The sequence below is a fragment of the Phocoena sinus genome, chromosome 7 (genome assembly GCF_008692025.1).
Source record: "Phocoena sinus isolate mPhoSin1 chromosome 7, mPhoSin1.pri, whole genome shotgun sequence".
NCBI classification, from domain to species: Eukaryota; Metazoa; Chordata; class Mammalia; order Artiodactyla; family Phocoenidae; genus Phocoena; species Phocoena sinus.
Window position 1 is genome coordinate 41,494,638 of NC_045769.1, and position 24,181 is coordinate 41,518,818.

Sequence of the window (24,181 nt, forward strand, 5' to 3'; positions counted from 1 at the left end):
TTGATTGCTCTTAATTTCTACATACTGATTACTCTGTAGCTGTTTTTCTTTTTTTCAAGGTAGCAGTAAGTCTGAAAGAAATCAGAAGGCCTTCAACAGAAGTCCTTGATTGAGTAAAACTACACTTCAAAGGAATATGCTGTGTCATACATATTAGTACTTCTTATTAATGTTAAAAAAAAAAACTTGTGATGAGTTAAGAGATAGCTTTTTACAATGATATCTCTGATTTATACTAGGAAGTGCTGGAATACAGTGTGACCCCACTTTAGTAGTGATGATTGTCAAAGAAGTGTTATTGATTCATGTCTCAGCTGAAGCAGAAAAATCAATACCAGACAGCTCTAGAGGAGATGTTTCTAATGGTTTCACTGTTTTAGAGTCACCTGGGAGATGCCTTTCAAAGATGATCAACATGGCCAAACAAGATCAGTCCATCTATACTGTGAACCAAATCTAGGGACCTCAAAATTCAATTTGGAAGAAATCTATCTTGGTTCTTTATTCCTAGAAAAAATAAGCATTGTACAAAAACATGTATAGGTGTATATGTAGATTAACTGTCATTCAAATACTTTTGTTGTTTTTATAATTCATCAGAAAATATATTTTATTGTGTATATATATATATATATATATATATATATATATATATATATATATAGTTTCAAATATTACCTCATTTATAGTTTAACAAGAATTCCTCCTGTCAATAGATCAGAACATGGTAAGCAATTAAATTTTGTATTTTTTTTAATCCATTTTTTCCAACAATTTGCTGTAGTCTTTTGCCTCTCTTTACAGTTTTCCCAAATGGCTGGTGGTGATGAAATAATTTTGTTAAACTTAATTAACAGAGTCTCCAAACTTGAAAGGTAATGTAGAGTGTTTGGCAGAATGTATAGAAAAGCAACGTGTGACTTAAAAGAGTTGCCAAAACATTGATGTTTGCAACATAGAATTGAGATTAATCTAACAGTGATCTGAAACACTTGAAAAGAAACATTACACAATCAGAAACTGTTGGAAGCTGTTTTGCAAAATTGAAACTAACATCTCACAGTTTTCTATCAGCTAATTAGGATGGGGAAAACTTTGGCAACATATTCTAGATAATCTAGCATGTGTTAAAACACTTTACAGATTATTCAACCTACAAATATATTCCAGGTCAAAAGATATCCTTTCTTATGAATGTTTTCCTTAAAATTGTTCCTGGAATGTTACATGTTCCGTGAAAAAAAAAAAAAGTGGAGGAGAGATTCTGTAGTTAGTAGTATCTGAGTGTCAGGTGGCATAAACCCAATCCAAACTGGCTAAACAGTATGTAGTCGGAAAATCCAAGGCATAGTTGGATATAGGGAATCAAATGATATTATCAAGAATGCGCCGGGGGCTTCCCTGGTGGTGCAGTGGTTGAGAGTCCGCCTGCCGATGCAGGGAACACGGGTTCGTGCCCCGGTCCGGGAAGATCCCACATGCCACGGAGCGGCTGGGCCCGTGAGCCACGGCCGCTGAGCCTGCGCGTCTGGAGCCTGTGCTCCGTAACGGGAGAGGCCACAACAGTGAGAGGCCCGCGAACCACCAAAAAAAAAAAAAAAAAAAAATGTGCGCGGACTTCCCTGGCAGCGTAGTGGTTAAGAATCCTCCAGCCAGTGCAGGGGACACGGGTTTGATCCCTGGTCCAGGAAGATCCCACATACCACAGAGCAACTAAGACCGCGAGCAAGCAACTACTGAGCCCACGTGCCACAACTACTGAACCCTGCGCGCCTAGAGCCCGTGCTCTGCAACAAGAGAAGCCGCCACAATGAGAAGCCCGCACACTGCAACGAAGAGTAGCCCCTGCTCACGGAAACTAGAAAAAGCCCACATGCAACAATGAAGACCCAACACAGCCAAAAAATATAAATAAATATGAAAAAATTGAAATAAATACATAAAAGAAAAAAATAGACTTAAAAAAATTTTAGTGGTCAAAAAATTGAAGAAAATATTTCAAAGAAAGGCAAAGATCATGGAGGGTTTAGAGTCTATTAATGACTCTAAACCTTTTCATTGCATGAATATCTTCAAGTGTGTTTGTTTGTTTTCATGAAGAACTCAAAAGAATAAGAGTGGGAAAGACATACTCTTTGTATGATTTAGGGTTGTGGTTTTACAGAGCAGGTGAGGCAGAGGACATAGGATGGGGGATGGGAAAGGTATGAGGTTGATAAAAAGACAAAGTATGAAAGGAGAAGTCTAGAGTAATTAAGAACAGAAAACCAGGATGAGACAGGTAGAAATAAGGAGACAAATAAAGGTACAAGGAAGGGTTTAATGGAAGAAATTAAATGAAAGGACTAAAAAGATACTTTTGTCAAAAAAGCATAAGAATTCATTAATACTTTAGAGGTTGAATAGTGTCCGAGATAATATTTCAAGGATACATGTAGATATATGAATGGCTGAAGTTGAATAGAAGAAAAGTTAATTGGAATTAAGGAATCAAATTACTGTAATGAAAAAATGTTTTTGTGGATATTGAATTTACTGGAATAATGGACACATTTGAACTGCAAAAGGTTATAACCAAAACATAGTGTCAAAATCACTAGTATCTGTAAAAAGATGATTTGGAGGTTGCTAAATGAAAATGATGAAAGCAGTAAAAACATGACCATGCTTAAAGACCTGAATATTTATTGATTATATAATAAGGACCACAAACAAGTCTGGAATAATAGTAGATTTTTGCAAAATATTTTGTTATGGCATTGTAGGTATTATTAACACATTCAGCAGTATCAGGTAAGAATCAAATAGCTGTTTTCAAAAGTGGTTTTTTAAACAGTGATCATAATCAAAATAGTTCTAATTTTATAGAAATTTTATATGTGTATGCAGATACAATTTTGCATGTTGCTAAAATCTTATGGATTAGCTATTGACATTTTTAAGTATTTTCACATCTGTTAGTAAGGAGTTGTTTTGGCCCCTACCCTTAAAGTAACACTTCAACCCAACAAATAAAGTATACATGTCTACACAGCAGGTGGCCTTGAAGACCCTGTTCTACCCTGATGTGGCACCAGCTGTTAAATATTTTGACAGTCACCCCTCTGTATGTGTGCATTTACATACTAAAAGTCGTATGCATATATTTTGATATCAAAGACAGAGCCTTCTGACTATAGCCTCCTAACTATCCTCTAACTACTTTCATCATGACCATTCTTCAATCTAAACTGGAATTTCAATTGCTTCATCTCTCTAAGTTTGCATATTCATGACCGCTGCCTTTCTTTCCTCCCCCTTTACCCTGTGCACAGTGTATAGCCAAAATTTTAGTACCTCTGTTGTCAATATCTTTAATCTCTTGACTACCACCTCTGTCGGCTTTTATATATTAGATTTAAGACTCAGTCTTGGGTGCCTACCATGCTCCAATTTTTGCTCAGATGATTTCATAATGCCCACATTTCATAGTTTCATGTGTAGGTTTATGAACACCAAATATCTCTTACTGATTCTGTTCCATTGAATTTCACACATCTATAGGCAGCTGCCTACTCAGAATCTCCACTCAAGGGTATCATTAGCTTCCTATACTCAAAATTTCAAAACCTGCAGGTATGACCATCTTATTCTCTATTCCTTTATACTTGCTGATTTTCCTTTTTGGACTTTATTTTTATATTTTGCCTTTTTTAAATGAAAGTTGACTTCATGTACTGAATATTATTGACAGACAAAGAGTCCTGAGAGTCTGCTTAGAAAACTCCTTGTCTTCAACACCCAGTTCAGAAATTACATGTGTCCTAAGCCAGTTCATTAAAAATGAATCTTATTGTTATTGTTCAGAACAACCAAGTGTGAAACAAGGCTGCAGAAAGCAGAGAAGGGACACAAAAAGAAACTGAGTTCTGTAGCATTGAATTTTTGATCATGTAACTCTCTTGGGTAAATTTTGCCAATGGATTATCATTTATTTGATAAATCTGTTATAAAATCTGCCTCTAGAATAGGTAAAGTTCTCTTCTTACACAGTCCTAGAGCATCCTGTATTTTCCTCAGAGTTCTTATGACAATTCGTAATCATATACTTGTGTAACTATTGAATAAATATTTATGGTTTTCACTAGAATGTAAGTTTCAAGTGGATAAGTATGGTATAGTTTTCTTACCATTAAATCCCCAATGCTGCCACAACATAAAAGCTCAACATTATTTTTAAATAAATAAATATAAAGACTTGAACATGATATACACAAGTAGAATAAATGTTCAGAGGGTCAATGGATGGATGAACAAATGGATGGATTTCTTTCAAAAGGACCTTTATAAAAAGATTTTCATGGGCTCCAGAGACAAAGTTATCATGTTTTCCTCTGAGCAGAATTAACTTCTTCATTATTAATTAAAATGAAATTGTCACTGAGAAATGTTTGCTTTACTAGAGATGATTTATGGCTGTCTCTTCTCAGTGCACAAGGACATTATAATTTGACTAAGCATTTCTCTAACAGGATGAATTTAGTAAAGCAAAATATTTTTAAAGGCCATCATCAGTATACCAATGTCAAAACGTCAATGATAAATTGTATTCATAGATTTAATATTTGGAACACGTGGCATTTAGACAGAAAGTACACAGGGAACTTTATTTTTTTTACAATCTTGATAAAGTTTGAAAAGTATTTTCTCAAGTTCATTTTATCTTACATTTTTTAGCAACATTTAAAGTACTGGTTCTCCAACTTTCTTGAATTAGGACTATTTGGGAATGTAAAGGACCTGCATAACAATTAAAGACACATATACATATGCATACATAATTTTGTATATAATTTCAAAGCATTCATGAACCACTTAATCCAAATGCCAGTTTAGAATAACTGATTTACTGGATAAAACATGAGACTTAAAAATAGAATAACTGACTTACTGGATAAAACATGAGACTTAAAAAATGTGTGCATATATATATACAAATTAATTAAGTAGACACAATGTTTCAGTCAAAATTTACTTTGAATTCTGAATTACTAATTTAACTGTAAAATGTTCTCATATGTTAAAAAGCTGTATAGCTTTTGAAGCTGATTAAAAACTGTCATCACACTAGACAAAATGTGCTAAATGTGCATTCAGTGTTAGTGTTTCAATCTTAACACTGCTCTTTTTTCACAAAGAATTCTGGAGAGACCAAAGTTCACACGTCTCCAGAGCTCACATAGTATACAGCATCGCAAACAAATTTAATGTAGCTTCTGCTGTTACCACAAATTCTTATTTTATAGTTTATTGCATAAGACATTAACCCAGTAAATGTTAATTTTTTAATTTCATATGCAGAGAAAAGTAAAAATATCTGGTAATCTGCCTAATGATAGCATCTCACGTGGAATTTTTATGTTACAGAAGTGCTTGTTTAATTTCATCTTCTATTCTCTTGAAAATTTCTTTGATATTGCACAGATTCTGTAAATGCCGATTCAAAGCTCATACTTTCCATTCCTTAAATAATGTTTTGTTATTATTTCATAAAGCCTTTCTCCAGGTCTTTCTGATGTCATGGCACAAGGAGAAAAACCCTTGTAAAAATTAATTCACAGGCTATAGATTCTACTCTCATTAAGAGTGACTAAGGACTATAATCTGTTAGAGATTTCGAAGATAAGTTTGCCTTTACCTTTATTTAAAATGTTAAAAGATTAATTGCCAAAACACTCAATGAATGGATCTTTTGTGAAGTTTGAAATCAAGGCTAAAGCTCTATTTAACACTGTGTTACATGTCACTAGCCCTTTTGATAAATCAATATTCAGAAAGTAAACATTGTCATTGAAATAACATATTCTTAGTTCAAAACAATTATATCTACCCTTTAGGAAATTCTAAGAATATGACTCTATGCTTGTATTTCTAGACTGAATCCACTTTGCTGACAACATGCATTGTCAAAACCTAACTCTGGAAAAATATCTTCTCTGTTTTTAGTTACAATAAGCATTCTTTAAATCGTTGAAGCTTTCATCATTTAGAAATCATTAAGGACCAAATTTTTCACTAGCATCACACATGCCCTTGTGTGTAATACAAGTTTCAATATCTATGGTTGTAGATTAGAATATCTTGATGAGATGTTATTGTCTAGCTTTATTCCCCCCTCACAGAGCAATCAATACTGCAGAAAAGACTTCCATAAACAAATTATATAATCACTCTTCAGTTTATATTTACTGCTGGCATACCTGTATCTGAATTTATCTTTTACTTTCGGTAATTGTTTAAGACTACTAATACTAAAATATTTTAATTTTTTCTTTTGGTTACCAAGTCTCTCATCGTAACAGGCATGGGTTCCCAAACCTCCCTAGGCTTAAATACCTTTATTGCACAACTTGTCGGAGACTGTTTACTTTCCATCCTAGACTATGCACTATCTCCAGCCCAGAGCACCTCCACAGTCAGATCTTCATTTTGCTAACAGTCTTTTACATTAAACTAGATTTCTACCATCAATTTTGGTTTACTTACAGAATTCCTTTGTTGGTAAGAACCAGCACTTCCCAACACTGTGTCATTTTAATGGAAGCATGTGGGGCCTCTCATGAAAAAAAGCAGATTTGGGACAAAGTGAGTAGAAGTTGGAAGTAAGAAGTCACCAGTAACCTAAGCACTGATTCATTTATTCTTTCTCTTTCTGTCATCCTCTCTGTCCCCCACCCCCCCAACCACTGGCTTATCATCTCTGCTTATGTCTTCACATCTACTCTATACTTGTGCTTCTTTTTGGCAAACTGTTTTCTTTGCATAATAGTCAGTTTGAACTTGTCTTAAAAAATGGCTTTTCTAGCTCCAATTCAACATGAACTTACAATTTAAGGTTCTATACTTAATTGGAAATTATTGGAAATCAGTTGAAATTTTCAAGAAAACTACTCTGCCTGTTTTTCCATCAATGAACTCTCCATAGATTATCAATCCCTGATCTAATCAATCAATGGCATCTAGGGACAGAGGCACCAAGTTGAAATAACTCAATGGCATTTTTTGGTATGAGTTTTAGCTGGAAAAGTTGTTTTAAGGAATGAGACATGAACTGACAGAAGCTGCAATATATGTCTATTCCAGCTTTACTTATAAAGATATTTCGATGCTAATTCCACTGATCTGATATTCAGTGTTCACTCCTGTCAGCTTTTAGCATTAACGTTACTACATGCTCAAATTTCTTGAAAATTGTATTGCTGAGATATAATTCTTATGCCATACAATTCACCCATTTAAAGTGTACAAATAGTGATTTTCAGTATGTTTGCAGAGCTCTGAAATGGTCACCACAATCTAATTTTGAACATTTTGCTCCCACTGAATAAAATTCCACACCACAGTTTGGCAGTTCCTTATGTGGTACATATAAACAGTGAAATATTACTCAGCCATAAAAAAGAATGACATTGTGCCATCTGCAACAACATGGATGGACCTAGAGGACATTATGCTAAGTAAAATAAGTCAGACAGAGAAAGACAAATACTGTGTAATCTTCTTACTTATACGTGGAATCTAAAAATCAAACAAACATAACCAAACAGAAGCAGACATAGATACAGTAAGCAAACTGGCTGTTGCCAGAGAGAAAAGGATTGGGTGGCAGGGGGTTAGTTGAAATAAGTGAAGGGGATTAAGAAATACAAACTTCCATTTATAAAACAAATGTCACTGGGTTGTAATATATAACATAAGGAATATAGTCAATAACGCTGTAATAATTTTGTATGGTGATAGATGGTCACTAGGCTTATGGTGGTGGTCATTTCTTAATGTATTTGATTGTTGGACCACTATGTTGTACACCTGAAACTAACATAATATTATAAGTCAACTATACTTCAATTTTAAGAAAAAGATAACTTGAACACAGGGTTACCTTCAAGCTGCATCCATGTCATAGCATATTTTACTACTTCATGTCTTTTCATTGCTGAATAACATTTCATTGTATGGATACACCACATTTTATTTATCAGTTTATTGATGGATAGGCATTTAAGTTGTTTTCATTTTTTAGCTAACATGAATGATACTTCTCTGATCTATTTGTGTACAAGTTTTGGGTTGATGTATCTTTTCATATTAGGGGGTATATACTTAGGAGTTGAATTGACGTGTCATATGGTAACTCTGGACCCTGATTGATCCCACTCAAGAGTTGTGGGTTTTTTTGTTGTTTGCTTTGTCATTTGTTTATTTCTTGAGTGACTTGATTGAATTAATTCTGTGAAGTCAATTTCCATCACATCAGTGTGCAGTCTCTGATGTCCCTGATCAGATTCCCCTCCCTTTTTATCGTCTTTTATGCTGTTATCACAATTCAGGCAGTTTATTATTTTTTGGTCCCATCATCATCCAGGGACACTCAGTTTGGACATTCTCTCTTGATATCTGAATGGGTCTAGCCTTGGTCACTTAAACAATCTTCCAAACTGCCAGGGCCATGTATGATATTATTTTTAAGCCTGCCTTCCTAGGAGTTGCCCCTGGTTCAGAGTGGCTTATTGTTCAGTGTTTGATCAGAGATTGTTTTAAGCCGTTATGCCAATGAGGCTTCTCATCTTTGTTGGTGGGTTTTTGTGCTTTCAATTCTGCCCCCACATCCTTTTCTGACTGTTCCTAAAGGGGTTCAGCTTATAACATTTGCACAGCCTTCCAGATCCCCAGGATTGACTGTGATCCCAGGAAGGCTCTTGGCTATCTCTTTCTCTGGTTCTCTCTATTAAACTTCTGGCTGCTCTGCCATTTTGCTTATATCATGGAGCTACCAGCCTCTGACTAATTGCTCTCCACCAAGATCTCCATTGCTTTAGACAACACCTGCTAGAAGAAATTTTTACATACAGAGGTATAGGGAAGTCATTCTGTCTTATACATGATTTGGCTTGAATTTTATGCTAACTAGAAAACTCTGTCAAACATACATTGTACATCTGCCTTAACTTTTAAAAAAAAGAATGCATCTACCAGATATCGACTGTCCACTTTGAATATAGATATAAATGCCTCCCTTTCCTATGATGCCAATGCTAGTACTCCTTCAAAGATGAGGTCACCTTCCCAGACACCAAGGTCATGCTGACTAGCTACGTGTGTGTTAATTTGTCTCCTTTGAAATCTTGAAGGAAGGTACCCCTCCCATGTTTGATGTTTGTTCTTTGTTCTGGCAAGATATAAAACTGTGGTTCAGGCATTGAAAATGGAGCTGGGTAACCATTGTGGATATGGATTCAGATACATTCCCGTATCACTGAGAACTTGAATTTTCTGAACTGTATAAAACTCAAGGCACCACCAGCCATTTTCAAACAACGTCTGCTCGCAGCTGCCAGCTGCAACCTTAGGGTTTCAAGGTATTCCCGTGTAACTATGCAACCACATCACACCCCAACCAAATCCTGCTTAACAAGCACCCTTATTTCTTGCCAGCTCCAACCCTAATTCTTGACAAACAACTTTTGTGACTTTGTGGGTTTTGCCTATATAAGCCTCTCCCATTTTGCAGCCAGGCAGAACATAATTCAAGGGCTTCTCTAATCTGTGTCTCTGGGGCTACAGTTCTCAGGTAAAATTCTTTCTGTTCCTATTATAGATTGTTTATTAATTATTTGCATTGATACACCCTAAGCCTGAAGTTCCCCATTCTCTGTTTTAAATCAAGTAAGTCCCTTCAGGTAGAGCTGAATAGTTTGTACCATTATAGCCTGCTTTCTCCCTGGTCAGTACCCTTGTGTCACTGCACTTGAGCTGGAGGTTGGCTACTGCTTTCCTGGAGTGACACTCTTGCTCTATGACTGGGCACTGGGGGTAGAGTGGCAGGTGTAGCCTGTAGTTTTCTTGGCTTGCACTTTCTAGAATGGGACCTCTGGTCTATGAATAAGCTGGGGAAGGGGCAAATAGTGCCCTGATATTCATGATTCTACTAGAAAGATGATTTCAGGTAAAAAATATACGTGACCAGATTTTTCTTTACCTTGAAAAATAGCCATGCTTTCTGAAAATCTAAAATTTTCCATCTTATCATAGGATCTCTACACCTGATTTATAGTTGTTTAATATCTTATGGTTTATAAAAATTATCATACAATAACTATGTCTTTGAATGCCCATGGACTACTATGAAGTAGATTAATATCCTCATTTTAAAAGTCAGAAAACTGAAAGAGATATATGACTAGTTTGCCTAAAACCATTTGACTAGAAACTTCCATGAATCAAATATTAAATTTTCCATGTCCAAGACCTGTCTTTTTTCATATACTATAATTTTATTCATATTGAAAAATTATGTATAGTATATTAGGCAATAATGTTCAGTAATACAGGCACTCAATAAATGTTATGACACACTGTCATCTTCTGATCGATAACGATTGCACAGGTCTCTTGGTGTCTAATATGTCTGACTTTAACAAAGTAGGGCAGTCATTTGTGACATGGTTGTGTGCTCTTCTATTTAATATCAAATTCAAATAAAATGAGAAACTTACAGCATGAAGTCAGTTGCTAGTTTCAAGGAAAACCCTTTTCACCTTTGAAAATGTTATCATATTTAAAAAGAAAGAGACCAGATTTAATACTTTGAAGTTACACTTTTTTCTTGACTCTGTGAATAATGTCATTGGAGAAACGTCTGAATGCTGATAGATTAAACACAACAGCAGCCGAAGTATGACTTTATTCCTTCACAGATCATTTTAGATGCAAAGACCAAAAATGAGAAAAGATGAACAGTGGAAAATGGGAAGTTTTAAAGCTCTGATTTTATATGAATCTAATTTTATAGTGTAAGGTTAGAAGGATAAGTCAGGAAGGAAATATGAACCCTGCTTTCATACACTGATGCAGAACTTCCATTTTGAAGTCTATTGCTTCTGATGGTAGAGGTCTTTCTTAATGGTATGCCTGGTTTTATGTATTTATTTTTCACTATATTGTTCCTCATCTGTCATGTATCTTGGCCAAGGTTAAGAACAATGTATCATCATACATTACAAAATGTACCACAAATTTTTGTAAATCAACATCATGAAATCCATGTGTGTATGGGATTAAAAAGTAGCATTTTCAAAGTACTTTGATACATAGTCTAAGTTAAATGAGCTGTCTTACTATTCTTTGTAATTTTGTCATATTATTTATGTTCATGAAAGATAAACCCCAATCTTTAGGATGACTAAGCAGCCCAAATTCACGACTCAAATGTCTCTTTAATTAATTTTTTAAGGAAAAAGAGACAACCATCTATTGGACACTTTAAACATTAGCTCACCTCAACATAGACAACAAGAGCTTATATGCTATCTAAGTCTATCCTAGCTCTGTTTTCCGTACTGTGCAACTGTGATGTAGTAATATAAAAAAAAGCAAAACACATTATATAAGTCTTATTCTTTTATCTGAGTTAATTGTATGTTTTACTGTACATAAAACATAAAGTAAAGTGACTGTTTTATTCTCTCTGTACTAATTAGGAAGACATGAAAAAGTAAGTTTAATGCAAGAGGAAAGGAAATCTTAAAAGCAAGTAATACATAAAGACATGATCTTGTAAATGTTGACCAGTAAGGAGAGGGGAGAGTAAATTAATCAGCTTAACCTTAAATCCCTGTGTAGTGAGATGCGTGGTATTAGAATTGCAAATTAGTCTCTCTGAATGGGCCTTGCCCTGTGAGGTATTATTTTTATTTATTTATTTTTGTTGTTGTTTGTTTGCTCATTTTATAAAAGATATAGTACAAATTGAAATGTCCGCTGTAGGCTCTTTTTTCAGTAGACATAGTTTGGATGAGAATCAGTAAAAAGGATCTGTTTGTTTTAAAAGACGACATGCAAGACTTGTAAAGCATATATATTTTTTTAAATTTTTATGTGCTTAAGTATCAAAATAATCTCAAAATGTCAAAAGTAATTCTGGAAGTTCATCCTGAAAAAAGTCCATGATAAAAACATACTAATATAGGGGCTTCCCTGGTGGCGCAGTGGTTGAGAGTCCGCCTGCCGATGCAGGGGACGCGGGTTCGTGCCCCGGTCTGGGAGGATCCCACATGCCGCGGAGCGGCTGGGCCCGTGAGCCATGGCCGCTGAGCCTGTGCGTCCGGAGCCTGTGCTCCGCAATGGGAGAGGCCACAGCAGTGAGAGGCCCGCGTACCGCAAAAAAAAAAAAAAAAAAGATAAAAAAAAACATACTAATATAAAGGAACATAACTGAATCCATTGAATTCATAAAAAGGGGGATCTGTGAGGCACTGGCTTTGGAAAGTCTTTTTCAGATTTTTACTGAATATTTGACACCTGTGGGAGGATGGGCCAATAAAACCACTGGGCACTTTCATCACATAAACTGCAGTACTCATCAATTTCTCACCATATCTTATTTATAAATCTGTACTACACTTTTGTATTAAATTTGGTATTTCCCCTGGACTTTACTATCATTTGTATGTTTTGTACCTGTTTTTCTCCTCTTGAGTCATCATAAAATTCTAATTTCTTGATCCTTCTGGGAACGTCAGATGCCTTTTTTTTTTTTTTGAATCATTTTCTATGCACAACAGACCATATTCCTGTTTTACCTGACATTCCTATCCATTTACCCTACTCTGTTTAGCCAAGTCCCATCACATTAGGCAGTAGAATCAGAATTTCCAAGAGCAAAAAAAATTCAAATATATAACATTTTATAAGTGATCATTACATATGACTATAGTTGCTACTATCATTAATGATCAAGTGCTGATAACTAATAACACCAAAAGAATGAGTTATGTTTACTGTGTTAAATGATGAGTTATGTCTGTTAAATAATGGGTTATGTATTTGTAATCATGTGATTTAATTATTTGCTAATTTGGAATTCTTCAGCATCTATACAATTTAAGATTCAATCCATAGTGTGATTGTGAATGAAAGGAAAACCTGGCTTCCCTAAACACAAAAATAAGTATGCAAGCTTAAAGTGTGATGCTGCCTAGTTAGAATAGGAAATGTAATTGATGATGGAATGGAAGGAAAGAGAATGGAAAGAGGGAAATGCTTCTAGGAAGTCTTTGTTTTATTTTATTTTGTTTAGTATTTCAGGATTGGTGTACATAGCATATATGCAGGGGTGAAGACTAAACTACTGAATAGTTGGAAAGACAAAAAAATAGAATAATCAAAGATATATTTGAATAGAATAAATAAAATTTTTTGGCAGAAGTAAAATTCCAGAAATTATTCTGTGGAAGTAAGAAAACAGAGTTTGCTTTTATGTGTCCCAGTCAGAAAGAAAAAGGATTATATAATGCCTATTCTTTTAAAAAATATGGCTGGATAAGCCTTAACCTTTTGAGCAAATATTAAATTAGTTTCCATGGTCTAGCCATATAGGAAATATAGATGACAAATCTTAAGATTTCCTTCAGACTCTGATTTCATGTCATTAAATATATCAGCTGCTATTTTGATAGAGTAGCAAGGATATCAGCTGGGATCTGAGTTCTCACTTAGCAAATGGCAGTTGATATTTCGGTACTCAGGCCTCTCACTGTTGTGGCCTCTCCCGTTGTGGAGGCCCTCTCTGGATGCGCAGGCCCAGCGGCCATGGCTCACAGGCCCAGCCGCTCCGCGGCATGTGGGATCTTCCCGGACCGGGGCACGAACCCGCGTCCTCTGCATCGGCAGGCGGATTCTTAACCACTGTGCCACCAGGGAAGCCCTGAGATCATTTTTGTCCCCAGTGCCTGGTGTCATTAATTGGCTCCATCAAAATCTGAAGCTGATTTAGAAAGGACCTTGATATGGAACTCAATTGAAGGGCAAATAATTTTTTTCATAACTTTTTTGGGGCAATGTCTTATAAACTCTCAGCCCAATAGTTGAAGACATAATTGCCTAAAATTACTTATTAGGATTTTATTAAAACATATAATAAATATTCATTGAAAGGTTTTATAATGAGCATTTTCAAAAACAGAATTCATGAGATCATAAACATCATGGTGAAAACATAATTTTAGTAGAAAGTAGCTATTGGAAAAAATGATATAATAAGCCAACTTTAATAAAAAAAAACACTTATAAGTATAGGTAAAAACTATCAAAGGAAACAAATACTGAACATTCCAATAAAAGTAATAGTAACTGGAAAACATAGATGAATACAACTGACCATAATAAATAAAACAAAAATGATTTATTAAGAATAAAAAATATAGGGCTTCCCTGGTGGTGCAGTGGTTGAGAGTCCGCCTGCCGATGCAGGGAACACGGGTTCGTGCCCCAGTCCAGGAAGATCCCACACGCCGCAGAGCAGCTGGGCCCATGAGCCATGGCTGCTGAGCCTGCACGTCTGGAGCCTGTGCTCCACAACAGGAGAGGCCACAACAGTGAGAGGCCCGCATACGGCAAAAAAAAAAGAATAAAAAAGAATAAAAAAAAAATAAATATAATAAGTCCAGTTGCTTATAAAAGTAAATTATAAATTTTTGTGTATTTGAAATATAAGCATTCTTTCCTTAGGTATTTTATGTAATCTCTGCCAATTTTATAATATTTAATATTTTATTTTCACTATTTTAAAAAATAACCAATTTTCGGCAAGATTGAATTGCTTACATTGTTATAGTATCCTGTTTGATATTATACATGTATTATAGATTACCACCAAGTGAAATTAAACAGTAATGCTCTCCTAAAATATTAGACTAGATATCATTAATAGGTATCTGGTTAGTTATCATATGATATATAAAATAAGACCATATGCTTATAAAGTTTTATTTGTTAAGGTTCCAAAAGAAAACTTATGTTACTAAACAACGTCTTTGTTTAAAATAATAAAGCTAAATTTTTACTGAAAAAGTTAAAATTTTACTGAAAAGTAAAGTTCCTTTATATATTTGCACACAAAAATGCTATGGTCAATTAGCAAACGATAAATGTATGAACAAAAACATTTTGCAACAAGTCTAGCCTACATTTCTTTTTCTTTATTTAAAAAGGTGAATTTAAAATTTCCTAACATAATCTACAGCATTTGTAATGTTTTTAATTCTTATTATCAAAGTTATAGGTATAAGAACTTAAGCTACACAAACTTACAAAGCATACCTTATAAACTTCCAAGCTAAATAAACTAGTATTTAAAGCAAGCTTCAAAATATTTTAAATTAATTAAGGTTACCAACTATCTATTGAGATTTAATGCCTGAAAATTAAGGTACAAATAAAATCCATATATTTCCAATAAGACTTTATAAAGGACGGGCCTTTATATTCTATTCTACAACTTATAGCACTGTTATATAAAGGTATAAGGAAACACAATACAACTTTGCAGATATTTATCAGGAAATATAAATGTTGAGGCAGAGTAATGGGAATTCAGAAATATACATTCAATGAGAAGCTATTTATCTCTTAATGCGGGAAGATGGAGATACACCAATATGCCTAAAAGAGCATTCCAAATAACCTAGAGCATTATGATCTAGTCACTCTTTGCTAAAACTTTCCAAAAGCAATAATAATCTCATTTCAGAATGAAATCAAAGATAGGAATTTGGAAGATTCCTTGAGACTATCCATAATTTTGAAGGTGATTATAACTGTATTTTAAAGAAGCTACAAATAATCTAATGACACAAAAATGTATTAACTGATAAAAGCCTTATTTGTATAATGTTAAAATAACATTGAGCAAGTACACAAAATAACCTGTACATCCTTCCTCTTAACCCAAAAATTATAGGGATGCTTCATAACTCTAGTCTTCACTGTATCTTTATGGTCTTCAAACTACAGTTAATTTACCAATGGAGATTTTTAAATCTTAATAAGTCAGCGAGAATAACTCAAACTGAAAATGAGAAAGAAAGAGATAGAGAAGAAATTAGCAAAGATAATTATGCACTTTTTAAAACTCAAATCCTAGCAAAGGTAAACATGTACAAATAAAGTTAAAGTTTATAGGGTACAATTTACCAGTGTTAGCAACTCAGTTTGCCTCTTAGAGTATGGTACAGATTTATATAGAGAAGATCTAATTTACTATTTTCCTAGTTGAAACCATCTAATGCCATTTATATTTCACCTCACTAAACACTCTCCCAGAAGAGACTCAAAAACTCTAAAAGAGTAAAGTAACAGACTTCTATTTTTCATAAAAAGAGAAGTGTAAAGCAACATATATATCAATGTACATAATCATATATAGTAAATAATGAGATTCAAATGTAGAAATCTTATTGGAATACCCCTTTCAAAATTTACATAGAATCAGACAGCAGAACTTCAAAGCCTCTTTCAGATGGAAGAGCTCACTCTCAGTCTTTACATTTTAGTATGTATATTTTCAGTTTTCTGTACACACATATATTAATATATTACTCCAATAGGCTCTGTATGTTGCTATAGAATTTAACACATATAAAGTGTCATTTTTATAAGTATTTAATACTCTAGTGCTGACCGTATTTTAATTTAAACAAAACATGAATACTAGAAGTATAAAATTGGACCACGTAAGTCCAAGGGCTTAAATATTTTAGCTTTTTAAAACCTTTTCCCCAGAGTTAAATTAGTATTAAGTTATAGTTTACATACTATAAACTATAAATAGTTAAACTGTATAATTTGATACATTTTGACTCTATATATATGCCCAATAAATAACCACTAAAATCAGGATAATGAACATATTCAATGTACATATACTACTTACAAAAATTGACTAATACTGATATTTTACTACTTCAAGTGAAATATACAAAACTCACCAACACTTAGGTTCCTTTACTCTCCTTTTATACGATTGTCATATTTTCTCTACATATACTGAGACACCATATGATGTAATATAATAAATTTTACTTCTAACCATCACATATAATATGAAAGAAGAGAAGACTAGTCTATTACTTTACCCATCTATTCACCCTGTTTGCTGCTCTTTCTCCATTCATATTCTAAGTATCATTATGCTTTCATTTCCTCTTTTTTTTTTTAACATCTTTAATGGAGTATAATTGTTTTACAATGGTGTTAGTTTCTGCTTTATAACAAAGTGAATCAGTTATACATATACATATGTCCCCATATCTCTCCCCTCTTGCGTCTCCCTCCCTCCCACCCTCCCTTTCCCACCCCTCTAGGTGGTCACAAAGCACCGAGCTGATCTCGCTGTGCTATGTGGCTGCTTCCCACTAGCTATCTATTCTACGTTTGGTAGTGTATATATGTCCATGTCACTCTCTCACCTTGTCACAGTTTACCCTTCCCCCTACCCATATCCTCAAGTCCATTCTCTAGTAGGTCTGTGTCTTTATTCCCATCTTATCCCTAGGTTTTTCATGACCTTCTTTTTTTTTCTTAAATTCCATATATATGTGTTAGCATACAGTATTTGTTTTTCTCTTTCTGCCATACTTCACTCTGTATGACAGACTCTAGGTCCATCCACTTCACTACAAATAACTCAATTTCGTTTCTTTTTATGGCTGACTAATATTCCATTGTATATATGTGCCACATCTTCTTTATCCATTCATCCGATGATGGACACTTAGGTTGCTTCCATATCCTGGCTATTGTAAATAGAGCTGCAATGAATATTTGGTACATGACTCTTTTTGAGTTATGGTTTTCTCAGGGTATATGCCCAGTAGTGGGATTGCTGGGTTGTATGGTAGTTCTATTTGTAGATTTTTAAGGAACCTCCATACTGTTATCCATAGTGGCTGTATCAATTTACATTCCCAACAGCAGTGCAAGAGTGTTCCCTATTATCCACACCCTCTCCAGCATTTATTGTTTCTACTTTTTTTTTTTGCGGTACGCAGGCCTTTCACTGCTGTGGACTCTCCTGCTACAGAGCACAGGCTATGGACGCACAGGCTCAGTGGCCATGGCCTATGGGCCCAGCTGCTCCGTGGCATGTGGGAATCCTCCTGGACCAGGGCACAAACCCGCGTCCCCTGCATCGGCAGGTGGACACTCAACAACTGCGCCACCAGGGAAGCCCTGTTTCTGCGTTTTTGATGATGGCCATTCTGACTGGTGTGAGATGATATCTTATTGTAGTTTTGATTTGCATTTCTCTAATGATTAATGATGTTGAGCCTTCTTTCATTTGTTTGTTGGTAATCTGTATATCTTCTTTGGAGAAATGTTTATTTAGGTCTTCTGCCCATTTTTAGATTGGGTTGTTTGTTTTTTTGTTATTGAGCTGCATGAGCTGTTGTAAATTTTGGACATTAATCCTTTGTCAGTTGCTTCATTTGCAAAGTTTTCTCCCATTCTGAGGGTTGTCTTTTGGTCTTGTTTATGGTTTCCTTTGCTGTGCAAAAGCTTTGAAGTTTCATTAGGTCCCATTTGTATATTTTTGTTTTTATTTCCATTACTCTAGGAGGTGGGTCAAAAAGGATCCTGCTGTGATTTATGTCATAGAGTGTTCTGCCTATGTTTTCCTCTAAGAGTTTGATAGTTTCTGGCCTTACATTTAGGTCTTTAATCCATTTTGAGCTTATTTTTTGTACAGTGTTAGGGAGTGTTATAATCTCATAATTTTACACGTACCTGTCCAGTTTTCCCAGCACCACTTATTGAAGAGGCTGTCTATTCTCCACTGTATATTCTTGCCTCTTTTATCAAAGATAAGATGACCATATGTGCGTGGGTTTATCTCTGGGCTTTCTATCCTGTTCCATTGATCTATATTTCGGTTTTTGTGCCACTACCATACTGTCTTGACTACTGTAGCTTTGTAGTATATTCTGAAGTCAGGGAGCCTGATTCCTCCAGCTCCGTGTTTCATTCTCAAGATTGCTTTGGCTTTTTGGGGTCTTTTGTGTTTCCATAAAAATTGTGAAAGTTTTTGTTCTAGTTCTGTGAAAAATGCCAGTGGTAGTTTGATAGGGATTGCATTGAATCTGTAGATTGCTTTGGGTAGTAGAGTCATTTTCACAATATTGATTCTTCCAATCCAAAAACATGGTATATCTCTCCATCTATTTGTATCATCCTCAATTTATTTCATCAGTGTCTTATAATTTTCTGCATACAGGTCTATTGTCTCCTTAGGTAGGTTTATTTCTAGGTAGTTTATTCTTTTTGTTGCAAGGGTAAATGGGAGTGTTTTCTTAATTTCACTTTTACATTTTTCATCATTAGTGTATCAGAATGCCAGAGATTTCTGTGCATTAATTTTGTATCCTGCTACTTTACCAAATTCATTGATGAACTCTAGTAGTTTTCTGGGAGCATCTTTAGGATTCTCTATGTATAGTATCATGTCATCTGCGAAGAGTGACAGCTTAACTTCTTCTTTTCTGATTTAAATTCCTTTGATTTCTTTTTCTTCTCTGATTGCTGTGGCTGAAACTTCCAAAACTATGTTGAATAATGGTGGTGAGAGTGGGCAACCTTGTCTTGTTCCTGATCTTAGTGGAAATGGTTTCAGTTTTTCACCATCGAGGATGATGTTGGCTGTGGGTTTGTCATATATGGCCTTTATTATGTTGAGGAAAGTTCCCTCTATGCCTACTTTCTGCAGGGTTTTTATCATAAATGGGTGTTGAATTTTGTGAAAAGCTTTCCCTGCATCTATTGAGATGATCATATGGTTTTTCTCCTTCAATTTGTTAATATGGTATATCACATTGATTGATTTGCATATATTGAAGAATCCTTGCATTCCTGGAATAAACCCCAATTGATCATGGTGTATGATCCTTTTGATGTGCTATTGGATTCTGTTTGCTAGTATTCTGTTGAGGATTTTTGCATCTATGTTCATCAGTGATATTGGCCTGTAGTTTTCTTCCTTTGTGACATCTTTGGTTTTTGTATCAGGGTGATGGTGGCCTCGTAGAATGAGTTTGGGAGTGTTCCTCCCTCTGCTATATTTTGGAAGAGTTTTAGAAGGATAGGTGTTAGCTCTTCTCTAAATGTTTGATAGAATTCACCTGTGAAGCCATCTGATCCTGGGCTTTTGTTTATTGGAAGATTTTTAATCACAGTTTCAATTTCAGAGCTTGTGATTGGCCTGTTCATATTTTCTATTTCTTCCTGGTTCACTTCTGGCAGGTTGTGCATTTCTAAGAATGTGTCCATTTCTTCCCGGTTGTCCATTTTATTGGCATAGTGTTGCTTGTAGTAATCTCTCATGATCTTTGTATTTCTGCAGTGTCAGTTGTTACTTCTCCTTTTTCATTTCTAATTCTATTGATTTGAGTCTTCTCCCTTTTTTTCTTGATGAGTCTGGCTAATGGTTTATCAGTTTTGTTCATCTTCTCAAAAACCAGCTTTTAGATTTATTGATCTTTGCTATCATTTCCTTCATTTCTTTTTCATTTATTTCTGCTCTGATCTTTATGATTTCTTTCCTTCTGCTAACTTTGGGTTTTTTTGTTCCTCTTTCTCTAATTGCTTTAGGTGCAAGGTTAGATTGTTTATTTGAGATGTTTCCTGTTTCTTAAGGTAGGATTGTATTGCTATAAACTTCCCTCTTAGAATTGCTTTTGCTGCAACCCACAGGTTTTGGGTCGTTATGTCTCCATTGTCATTTGTTTCTAGGTATTTTTTGATTTCCTCTTTGATTTCTTCAGTGGTCACTTCATTATTAATTAGTGTATTGTTTAGCCTCCATGTGTTTGTATTTTTTACAGATCTTTTCCTGTAATTGATATCTAGTCTCATAGCGTTGTGGTCGGAAAGGATCCTAGATACAATTTCAATTTCCTTAAATTTACCAAGGCTTGATTTGTGACCCAAGATATGATCTATCCTGGAGAATGTTTCATGAGCACTTGAGAAAAATGTGTATTCTGTTGTTTTTGGATGGAATGTCCTCTAAGTATGAATTAAGTCCATCTTGTTTTATGTATCATTTAAAGCTTGTGTTTCCTTATTTATTTTCATTTTGGATGATCTGTCCATTGGTGAAAGTGGGGTGTTAAAGTCCCCTACTATGAATGTGTTACTGTCGATTTCCTCTTTTATGGCTGTTAGTATTTGCCTTATGTATTGAGGTGTTCTGATGTTGGGTGCATAAATATTTACAATTGTTATATCTTCTTCTTGGATCGATCCCTTGATCATTTTGTAGTGTCCTTCTTTGTCTCTTTTAATAGTTTTTATTTTAAAGTCTATTTTGTCTGATATGAGAAGTGCTACTCCAGCTTCCTTTTGATTTCCATTTCCATGGAATATCTTTTTCCATCCCCTCACTTTCAGTCTGTATGTTTCCCTAGGTGTGAAGTGGGTCTCCTGTAGACCGCATATATATGGGTCTTGTTTTTGTATCCATTCAGCCAGTCTATGTCTTTTGCTGGGATCATTTAATCCATTTACATTTAAGGTAATTATCGATATGTATGTTCCTATTCCCATTTTCTTAATTGTTTTAGGTTTGTTATTGTAGGTCTTTTCCTTATCTGGTGTTTCTTGCCTAGAGAAGTTCCTTTAGCATTTGTTGTAAAGCTGGTTTGGTGGTGCTGAACTCTCTTGGCTTTTGATTGTCTGTAAAGGTTTTAATTTCTCCACCAAATGTGGATGAGATTGGGCTTCCTTGGTGGTGCAGTGGCTGAGAGTCTGCCTGCCAATGTAGGGGATGCAGGTTTGTGCCCCAGTCCGGGAGGATCCCACGTGCCATGGAGCGGCTGGGCCCATGAGCCATGGCTGCTGAGCCTGCATGTCTGAGCCTGTGCTCTGCAACGGGAGAGGCCACAGCAGTGAGAGGCCTGGGTAATGCAAAAAAAAAACAAAAAACTGAATGAGATCCTTGCTAGGTAGAGTAATCTTGGTTGTAGGTTTTTCTCCTTCATCACTTTAAATGTGTCCTGCCACTCCCTTCTGGCTTGCAGAGTTTCTGCTGAAAGATCAGCTGTTAACCTTATGGGGATTCCCTTGCATGTTATTTGTTGTTTTTCCCTTGCTGCTTTCAATATTTTTTCCTTGTATTTAATTTTTGATAGTTTGTTTAATATGTGTCTTGGCGTGTTTCTCCTTGGATTTATCCTGTATGGGACTCTCTGTGCTTCCCGGACTTGATTAACTATTTCCTTTCCCAGATTAGGGAAGTTTTCAGCTATAATCTCTTCAAATATTTTCTCAGTCCCTTTCTTTTTCTCTTCTTCTTCTGGGACCCCTATAATTCGAATGTTGGTGCATTTAATGTTGTCCCAGAGGTCTCTGAGACTGTCCTCAGTTCTTAATTCTTTTTTCTTTATTCTGGTCTGCAGTAGTTATTTTCACTATTTTATCTTCCAGGTCACTTATCTGTTCTTCTGCCTCAGTTATTCTGCTATTGATCCCTTCTAGCGTATTTTAAATTTCATTTATTGTGTTGTTCATCGTTGCTTGTTTCCTCTTTAGTTCTTCTAGGTCCTTGTTAAATGTTTCTTGAATTTTCTTTATTCTATTTCCAAGATTTTGGATCATCTTTACTATCATTATTCTGAATTCTTTTTCAGGTAGACTGCCTATTTCCTCTTCGTTTGTTAGGTCTGGTGAGTTTTTACCTTGCTCCTTCATCTGTTGTGTGTTTTTCTATCTTCTCATTTTGCTTATCTTACTGCGTTTGGGATCTCCTTTTTGCAGACTGCAGGTTCGCAGTTCCCATTGGTTTTGGTGTCTGTCCTCAGTGGCTTGGTTCAGTTGGTTCAGTGGGTTGTGTAGGCTTTCTGGTGGAGGGGACTAGTGCCTGTGTTCTGGTGGATAAGGCTGGATCTTGTTTTTCTGATGGGCAGGTCCACGTCTGGTGGTGTGTTTTGGGGTGTCTGTGGCCTTATTATGATTTTAGGCAGCCTCTCTGCTAATTGCGGGGTTGTGTTCCTGTCTTGCTAGTTGTTTGACATAGGGTGTCCAGCACTGTAGCTTTGCTGGTCGTTGAATGAAGCTGGAGATCTCTGGGAGATTTTCACCATTTGATATTATGTGGAGCTGGGAGGTCTCTTGTGGACCCGTGTCCTGAAGTTGGCTCTCCCACTTCAGAGGCACAGCACTGATTCCTGGCTGGAGCACCAAGAGCCTTTCATTCACACGGCTCAGAATAAAAGGGAGAAAAAGTATAACGAAAGAAAGAAAGAGGATAAAATAAAATAGAATAAAGTAAGATAAAATAAATTTATTAAAATAAAATATTAAAAATAATTATTAAGAAAAAAAAATTTAAGTAAAAAAACAAAACAAAAAAAATGGGCAGACAGAACCCTAGGACAAATGGTGAAAGCAAAGCTATACAGACAAAATCTCACACAGAAGCATACACATACACACTCACAAAAAGAGGAAAAGGGGAAAAAATAATCTATCTTGCTCCCAAAGTCCACCTCTTCAATGTGGGATGATTCGTTGTCTATTCAGGTATTCCACCGATGCAGGGTACATTAGGTTGATTGTGCAGATTTAATCCGCTGCTCCAGAGGCTGCTGGGAGAGAGTTCCCTTTCACTTCTTTGTTCGCACAGCGCCCAGGGTTCAGCTTTGGATTTGGTCCCGCCTCTGCGTGTAGGTCGCCTGAGGGCATCTGTTCTTCGCTCAGACAGGACGGGGTTAAAGGAGCAGCTGATTAGGGGGCTCTGGCTCACTCAGACCGGGGGGAGGGAGGGGTACGGATGCGGGGTGAGACTGCGGCGGCAGAGGCCAGCGTGACGTTGCACCAGCCTGAGGCGCCGTGCGTTCTCCGGAGGAAGTTGTCCCTGGATCCTGGGATCCTGGCAGTGGCGGGCTGCACAGGCTTCCGGGAGGGGAGATGTGGATAGTGACCTGTGCTCACACACAGGCTTCTTGGTGGCAGCAGCAGCAGCCTTAGCGTCTCACGCCTGTCTCTGGGGTCCGCACTTTTAGCCGTGTTTCGCGCCCGTCCCTGGAGCTCCTTTAAGCAGCGCTCTTAATCCCCTCTCCTCGTGCACCAGAAAACAAAGAGGGAAGAAAAAGTTTCTTGCCTCTTCAGCAGGTCCAGACTTCTTCCCGGACTCCCTCCCGGCTAGCCGTGGTGCACTAACCCCCTGCAGGCTGTGTTCACGCCGCCAACCCCAGTCCTCTCCCGGCGCTCCGACCGAAGCCCGAGCCTCAACTCCCAGCCCCGCCCACCCCGCGGGTGAGCAGACAAGCCTCTCGGGCTGGTGAGTGCCGGTCGGCCCTGATCCTCTGTG